Genomic DNA, 8,916 nt, shown 5'->3' with positions numbered 1-8,916 from the left:
CTAGTCTATCTCATACAATTCTGCTTCTTACCTGCAGTGCTCTAGCCATATAACATGTTTCTAGCTCATTAAAAGTATGATTCTTTCTGCCATTTTAGGACCTCCATTTGACTTCACTCCACACTTGCCCCAAATTTCTGCTCATATTTTTAGATCTCTTCTTAAATGCCACTTTCTTCAAACATCCTTCCCAATCTAACTTAGATCTTTCTTTCATAATCTCTCATCACGTATTTTACTTTCCTTTCATAAAACTTACCACACTTTTTATTATATACCTATTTGTGTGCATAAAGTTTAATGTATTTTCCTCCACTAAACTATAAACTCCATGAAGACAAGGCCTGCAGTGTTTTTCAGACATGATATTTCTAATGCCTGACCGCTAGTAAGCAAGTGATGAATAGTAAATAGGAGAATGAAAGCGCAACTCACAAAAGTTAGACTTTAGCAAATAGAGAAAAATAAAAACAGAATAAATAGAGTTTACACTTAGAAAATAATAAGAACAGCTCCATCTCAGCATATCAAGGACTTCCAAAAATTAAGGGCTGCCGATAGTTCTGGAAAAAGTCACGGTTGCATTAAATGAGGGAATACTCCTAATAAAAGAAGATGGAGAGCTGAAGTTGGTGAAAAGAGTGACCCTGAGAAGAGAGAAATGCTTATAGAGAAAATCCTCGGCAGGAGTTGAAAGCCTAACGATGTGATAAATCTGCTAGTGACAATGATCTTAGATGCAGATGGTGAACGTTCCCATTAGAGCTTCCATGGCATGATAAATCATGATGAGAAGGCCATTAATGATAGACAATAGTGGAATAATTTATTTAAAAAGTTTAGTTCAGAATAATTCTTGATAGAAAGCAATGAATGAAGCTTGAGCTGGAATTAGGCATCCCTAGGCTTGAATTTGTAGGGATACAGAAGTGAATAGACAGAAGTTCTGCCCTTCAGATGCTTAGAGTCCAGGAAGAAATGTAAGAAATACACACACGAACTCTAAAAATATAGCAGATTTGGCTTACAGTCATTGGAGAAGAATTAAAGAAGTTGAAAGATTTTATGGACTTAATATTTAGGTAGAGTTTTATGACATGTCAGAATCCAGTTTTTAATGTATTTGATATCATTCCACTGTCACTAAAATTCTGAGTTTAGTATTATCTTCACTGTCCTTGAAAGATAAGGAAGTTAGAATGCCAAGAGTCTAAGTAGCATGCCCCAGGTCATACTGCTAGTGAGAAGTTGGGATCCAAACCTACATCTGACTCCAAAGTTCATGTACTTTCCTTTTTTTATGGTTTTTAAAAAATTTATTTTATTTGCTTATTTTATTTATTGGCTGCGTTGGTCTTTGTTGCTGCACACAGGCTTTTTATAGCTGCAGCGAGCAGGGACTACTCTTCATTGTGGTGCACAGGCTTCTCATTGCCGTGGCTTCTCTTGTTGCGGAGCACGGGCTCTAGGCGCATGGGCTTCAGTAGTTGCAGCACGTGGACTCAGTAGTTGTGACGCACGGGCTTAGTTGCTTCGCGGCATGTGGGATGTTCCCAGACCAGGGATCTAACCTGTGTCCCCTGCATTGGCAGGCAGATTGTTAACCACTGCACCACCAGGGAGGTCCTCATGTAGTTTCTAATACACCTTGTTGGTATAGATTATTGTCACATGTGTGTTATTGTGTGTTATGTATGTGTATGCATCTTGTTGGTAGCATCAAGAAAAGTTCAGTGAAGAAAATACATTTAAGCTAATCTTTCTTGTTATTCATATGACTAGTATATCTTGAATCAAGGTTTGAAGGCAAGACAGATAAGAGTGTGTTTGAGAATGTTGAATTTGTTTCCTTTGATAATAAGAGATCTTTTCCAGCAAAGGAAAAGGAAACAATACTCTTGTGCTCCTCAAATGACTATAGATCACTGGGATGAGCATCCTGGAAACTTTTCATTGAGATACATCTCAGTTGCTGCCCCCCAAAATTTTGAATGTAGCCATTGGTATTAAGTATAAAAGAAGGCCAAGAGCTAGTGATATTAATTTTTTAATAAAAATGTTTTCAAATACACATGGAAAAATCATTGCTATTATGAGAGGTGAGCAGTCTAAAATTTAATGCTATTCTATATTTTGGCCAGTGAATCAATGAGCTGGTGTCGAGGTTGTATCTACAACTAAGATGGTGGATACAGGAAGAGAAAAGGACAGATGCAAGAAATTCCAAAAAGGAAAAATTAAGAGGACTTGGTGGCATAAGTAACAGAGAAAACTAATCAAAATTAGTATTCAAGTTTTGAAGTCTGATACTAGGTTTTCCTCAGCTGGTCAGATAATTAGTAAGTGCTAAAATATCTTTTGATCATATAAATTCTTAACTAATTCCTTCTAGTTTTCCTTTATAATATTTTTCCTTCTTGAGGACAACCATTTTAAGATTCTTTCTATGCTTATAAGTACTTCTAACAGTACCCAGTATTTCCTATTAGTTATGCTCCTTAGTTGTAATAGCACAAGGAGAACTAGATTTAATTTAGCAAACAGTTACTGAGAACCTATTGAAAATCAGATATTTTGCTGAGAACCAGAATACAAGATGATTAAGACCCTAAGATTGTGCACTTCATTGAAGAAATGAATAATTAATGAAGGTTACAGGACAGCAGATGAATAATTATGAAATTTTAATGGAAATACAATCACCTCAGAGCAATATTTTAAAACACAATTTCATAAATAAGATCATAGTACAGAAAAAGTAATGAATTATCCATGGTCTACTACCTGTTTCTTCAGGTTGGCCTAATTTCTCCCATAATAATTATAATAGTTACCTCTTTATCTATTATATGCTAGACATAATTCTAAACACTATTATTTTATAATGGTTAGTTCTCATATACCCTGAAAATGGATATATTATCCCAATTTTAATAAGGAAAAAACTCGAAGAACATAGACCTGCCCAAAGGTCACAAAACTAGTAAAAGTGTAGGACTACGACTTCCAATTCACACCTGCCTGCCATACCATACTGATTCCAGACTTTCATACTTATCTCTCTGAAATTATTAAAATTATCATTGCCATTAATAGCTATGAGTACTTACTTTGTATCCCTAAATACTTCACATTTGTTAACTCATGTAACCCTCATTCTGCAGGTAAGAAAACTAAAGCTGTTAAAAGTTTTTTTTTTAAAAATGGCCAACATAGCAGAGCTCATATTAGTGGAGGCAGGATTTTAACTTAAGCAGTAAGACTCTAAAATTCAGGGTGTTTGTCTCAAAAGGAATTCTAACTACTGCTTAATATGGCCAATGCTGGAATTCTGTAGGTCCAGAAAGACACCAATCTATGAAGTCAGCTGAAACAAATCATCAGCCTTCCTCCTGACAGAAACCTAAAGGCTCCTTGACAAATTATAATAGTAAAAATACAACACCTGATACGCAATCAAATCAGCATCACTGTGTTGTGTATTGACTCTAAAACCACAGTCTCAGGTATAGTCATTCTCCTGTATTAAAGTAAACCAAATATTGGTGGGAAAACTGGTAAGTGGTGGTTTTCAGAAGTGTAATAAAGAACTACTGATGGAGTAAAGTTTGTTTTTCTTAATGATACTTTAAAAAGAGAATCAAAGAAGGTTTGAATCCTGCCCTGCCTCTGTCTTGTGTCAGGTACGCCTTGTTTTTGTTTGTCAGTTATTATATAAAAGGTATACAAAATACACAATATTAGAAGAAGAGATAAAGTGGTATTAGTAACTGGCCCAGTGTCTAACCCCAATTTGGGGTTCTCTGGTAAGCTAGTTTGGTGCATGAGGCATAAGAAATAGTCCCAAATGGAACCTTCAACTGTTAGTAAAGGATGAGTCTAAATCTAGGGCACTTACTGGCCTTGGTCTGTCAAATGAAGAAAAGAAAGGAAAGAGAAAAGAGACACAACAAAGAAGACAGCAACCTGCTTTAAGGCGTCAGCCATATGAATGGAATAGAAGAAATGGAGGGGAGAGCTGAAAGATGGTATACGGTCCTGTATCCACTTCCCTCCCCAGATACAAAGAAGAACAGTGAGAGAACAAGGTACAGTGGTCCCTCAGTTTGCACAGGAGATTGGTTCCAAGAGCCCCCATGGATACCAAAATCTGTAGATGCTCATGTCCCTATGTATAATGACATAGCACAATGAACACAGTGGGCCCTTCAGATCTGTGGGATTCATATTCACAGTTTCAGCCAGCCTTGAATCAAAGGGATCTGGTTAGTTGAATCCTCAGATGCAAAACCTGTGGATACAGAAAGCCAACTGTACTATGAGTCATGCAGGTTGTGTCAGGGGAGCCCAGTATGACTTAGGTTTGATAATTCTTATGGAGGACTCTCGAGACTCAGCATATAATTGCACTTAGAGCTAACATTTATTATAGCAAAAGCATACAAAGCAAAATCAGCAAAGGGAAAAGGTGTGTGGGATGAAGTCCAGAGGAAACCAGGCACAAGATTCCAAGAGTCTTCTCCCAGCAGAGTCATATGAGACACACATAATTCCTCCAGCAATAAGTTGTGACAACCTTTGTGAAATGTTATGAACGAGAGAAACTCATTCGAGACTCAGTGTCCGAGTTTTTATTGGGGGTTGATCACATAGGCATCCCCCATCTAGCACTCATCAAAATTCCAGACTCTCAGACGGAAAGAAAGTGTTCAATGTAAACCTCATTGCACAAAATTTAGTTACACTGAGCCACTCTTAGCAGTTAGTGTGGTGGAAATGCTCCATAAATCTAAGCTCCCAGATGTCAACTAATGGCCAATCCTGCAAGAAGGACTTCCTGAGAAAAACAGCAGTCTCAGGCCTGGTATGTTAACTTTTTCTGAACACAAGTGTATACACACTTTTTTACACAGAATAACCATATCTACTACTAATAAATCAGGGCCAATAAAAATTTCACACTCTATCCATGATGTGCCTTATGGAGAATATACTTGTGTTAGACAAGCTTCACTCAAGCATGAGTTATAGTGCTGTTGGCTGTGAATTCCACATTAATGAATCAACCATATACGGGGGTGTCAAAAACTGCACTCCGGTTACAATAAAGCATCTGTTGGCTGCACTGTCTTATCAGTGCCCTCTGCTCAAGGCTACTGTCTCCCCAGTTACTGCTGTGCATGTGTCAACATGTTACATCAGTTCATTTGTAACTGCGGTGCGAGCAAAAATGGATGCCCCACTTGTGATTTGCATGAAAGAAGAGCAACGTGCAGTGATTCGTTTTTTGTGGTCTGAGGGTGTGCACATCCGCACACTTCTGCCTACACTGTTGACACTCTGCAAAAACTTTGTTTTGAGGTGTTAAAGCATCCTTCCTATAGTCCTGATCTTGCTCCATCAGACTTTCGCCTGTTTGGTCCCCTGAAAGCAGCCCTATGATGACGAAGATTCATTTCTGATGAAGAAGTGAAGACAGCAGTGCATTTGGTGCTCACAGCTCAGCCTAAAACATTTTTAATGAGGAAATATGAAAGCTTGTTGAGAGATGGAGAAAGTGTATATTGAAAAGCAAAGAGATTATGTTGAAAAATGATGTATTTGTCTTTTCTAAAAGTTAATTAAAATAAGTTCTACAGCCAGAGTGTGTATAATTTTTGACTCACCCTCATAATTAAATAAGATATCTTTAACCAGAAACACATATAAACAAGGTCATGTATTGATTGGTTGATATTGTAATCAGAGGCTTACAAGAACCTAATTGGGAGCAATGGTTCAATATTCACTAATTCAGTGTGTGTGTGAGCTTTATAGAACAGAACTACGAGAAAAAGCAAGACTCAATTGTACCTGCAGCATCACTTCCTATGTAAATAAACTACCAAAAGCCTGCCACAAAGACACCTGTTTCTGTAGTACATTGGTATGTGATGGGCAGCCACAGCAATCCCTAGCACAGAAGGGCTGTGGTCAGGCAGGGCCAGTGCATGGATGATTTGCCTAAGTCCTGAGGCAAAGGATAACTTGGAACTGAGGATAATAGGTTAATTCAGGAGCTGAATGGGAAACAGACAGAAGCAGAGCCTGGCTTCATCTAAGGAGCCAAACAATTAGGCAATGCTGAGTAAAGCATAGGACCTCAAAGTTCTAAGGTCTATAGCTGAGCTGAGGAACCAACAGGAGAAAAATATATACAGGATTCCTGATACAGGTTCCAGGTTAAAGCTGGGTTCAAGGAAACAGGTAAGGAATGGACAACCAAGAAGAGAAACTGTAGTCGCAGTACAACTTCAGAGTATGGCTGTGGTTCCCAGGGCTGGTCTGCCAGGTAATCTAATTTGGGACACACTTCCTGTCACTAACAGATAAGGGTTAAAGGGTACAGGCAACTACTCCAAAGGCAAAGCTTAATGGAGCTTACACTGTTGTAGCACATTACTAGACATATTATTTCATCTGTGTTGGGAAACCAAAATGCATTTTTTCCCAAGTATCCTATTAGAGATTTAAATAAATAATCAACCATTTCTCACCACCATGATTAAAGAAACCCAAGGCAGATAGCTATTCTAAAAACATGAAGTCTCGATCTGTTTGCTAATCAAAACTTCCTACCAAAGTCTTCTGTCAGAACAAACCTGGAATTTAATTTCAGAAATCACCTTGTTGAAATACATATATGGTGAGTTGAAAATGTGTCACAATTAAGAGTCACTCTGAGTCAAAAAATTTTTTTACACAATACCTTGGGGTCTGTATCTGAAATGCAAAACCAGGTTTGGATGTTTGCTTCTATCTCCTAGTTGATGATATATTTATCACCAAGCTGCAAACAGGGTCTCTGCAACACAAGCCACTTAAAAAGATTTCCTATATATTTCATTGCCTAATAAAAAGTCTGATGAGCAACTTTTACTGTCACACGTTTTCATATTTCTGAGCTCTGGCAAACACATTCCTGACAGCAAGGTAATCAATATGAATAAGGGAAGGCATTTTAGAGGAACTTTTAATCTTCGGAATTGAGGTTTGCATCAAAGTCTCCTCGATTTGCACGCCACCCAAAACATTTTTTTCCCAATTATCTTTTGTGTTTGTTATCTTTTCTGGCTGCTGCTGATGAGTAATTTTACAACACTAATGCTATTAAAACATGCGCTTGTGACCCCATTGTGACACAAAGCAAATACAGAGCATGGGGAATGCAAACACATAACTGCTAATCTTGCTTTTTAAATGCATTTGAACTTGACCTATTGGAATGCCCATTACAGAACGCATGACCGCTTGGCAAAATACAGGAGGCAAGACACCATCTCAGGAAAGCAGACTCCCCGAAAATAAATCACTTGAAGGATTGTAATGTGGTAAGAATTGACTGAGAAAAATGCAGTACCACATAGTGAAGTAACCTGCTTAAACCCTACAAACAAGTCACCACTCCTAAAAGCTCTATAAATTAGAGCACTGTGGCATCTGATTTGACCCTTGAATGACTTTTAAAGAAAACAATGAATAATAATTTAATATCAAGAACATACATTTAGAGATGCAGATAGCATAATGTCTTTTACTTTGAAGCAAATAGCCTTTCACCCTGCTGATGCAAGAAGGCTTTCCAATTTTGCACACCTTAGGACCTAAATATGACCATAATCATGCATACTGAAGCATTTTTACTCATTCTGTCCACTCTAAAATGGTAGGTTCACAGCCAACAGAGAAACATGAAATGGAATAAATCTTAGAGAAAATTCTGGTCTGCATTTTTCTGATGGGGAAATCACACAGCTAGTTTTCAGATGGTACTGGAACACAGGTGTCTAAGACACAGCAAACTGCTTATATTCCTCCTATGTAAATATCAGACATACCTGTGAGTTATTACTTTATTATTCTTTATTTTGTGTAATGCATAAATTTCAAAAAAGGGAGATGGTGATATATTGGAAACAAAAAAACAAAATCCTTTAAGCAGAAGTTTCTATATAGGTGCAAATATTTACAGTATACTCAATGTTTAGGTAAACCAGAAATCCTCAATAATCAAGTATGAAAACACAACATTTAGAATTCATAATGAACACATTATATTTTATTTATTTTAATGAAGAGAAATATGTATAGTTTTGACATCTTAAAATTGTGTAAATATTTCAATGTTTTAATAAGCATAATTATGAGAATAATCCAAAAAAAACAAAGAAACCAAAAATAAAATCCAAATCCCAAACCCAGCATAGTAAATTTAGAGAATTCCTTAATTGCCAATTATACTTCCTGCTGAACTGAAAGTTACAAAAGTGTTAAGAAGCTTGGAGTTACACCGCATTCAAAATTTTTCAAAGGAACATTTCTTAAATATTACTTGCTTAATATCGTCACAAGCAAAACTAGTGTGATCATTTGATCTTTCATTAGGATGAAAACAACACTAACATACCTAAAATCCTGGAAAAAATCCTTGGTTATTAGTGCCAAAGGTGAGTAATTAGTTTACAATGAAAGGAATTTTATCCAACCTTTATTTGTTTAGCAAAACAATGGTTTTCTACAAATGTACAACTTTATAACAATACAATTACATATAAAAATAAGTGTATTTTTCCAATTTTTTACAAGTATTGAATCTGAGTTAGTTTTTCCTTCAGCACCATGTAAACTCACACTTCTATTTAGCCCAACAAGAATCAAATGCCACACCCAGAATGCTGAGTGTCTCACATTGTGATGAGTGGATTATGCTTTCTCCAATTGTGAACCTGCCACCATTGAATGCTTATAAATGAAAGTTGGAAAGTATCATTACACACTGTGGCAGAATGTAACTTTCATATAGGCAATTTTTCCTTCAATCCATCAGGAAAATATTTTCTGTCATATACACAAGCACATACATAATTTAAATACAAA

The sequence above is a fragment of the Hippopotamus amphibius genome, chromosome 9 (genome assembly GCF_030028045.1).
Source record: "Hippopotamus amphibius kiboko isolate mHipAmp2 chromosome 9, mHipAmp2.hap2, whole genome shotgun sequence".
Lineage (NCBI taxonomy): Eukaryota > Metazoa > Chordata > Mammalia > Artiodactyla > Hippopotamidae > Hippopotamus > Hippopotamus amphibius.
Note: the sequence above shows the minus strand (reverse complement) of the source record.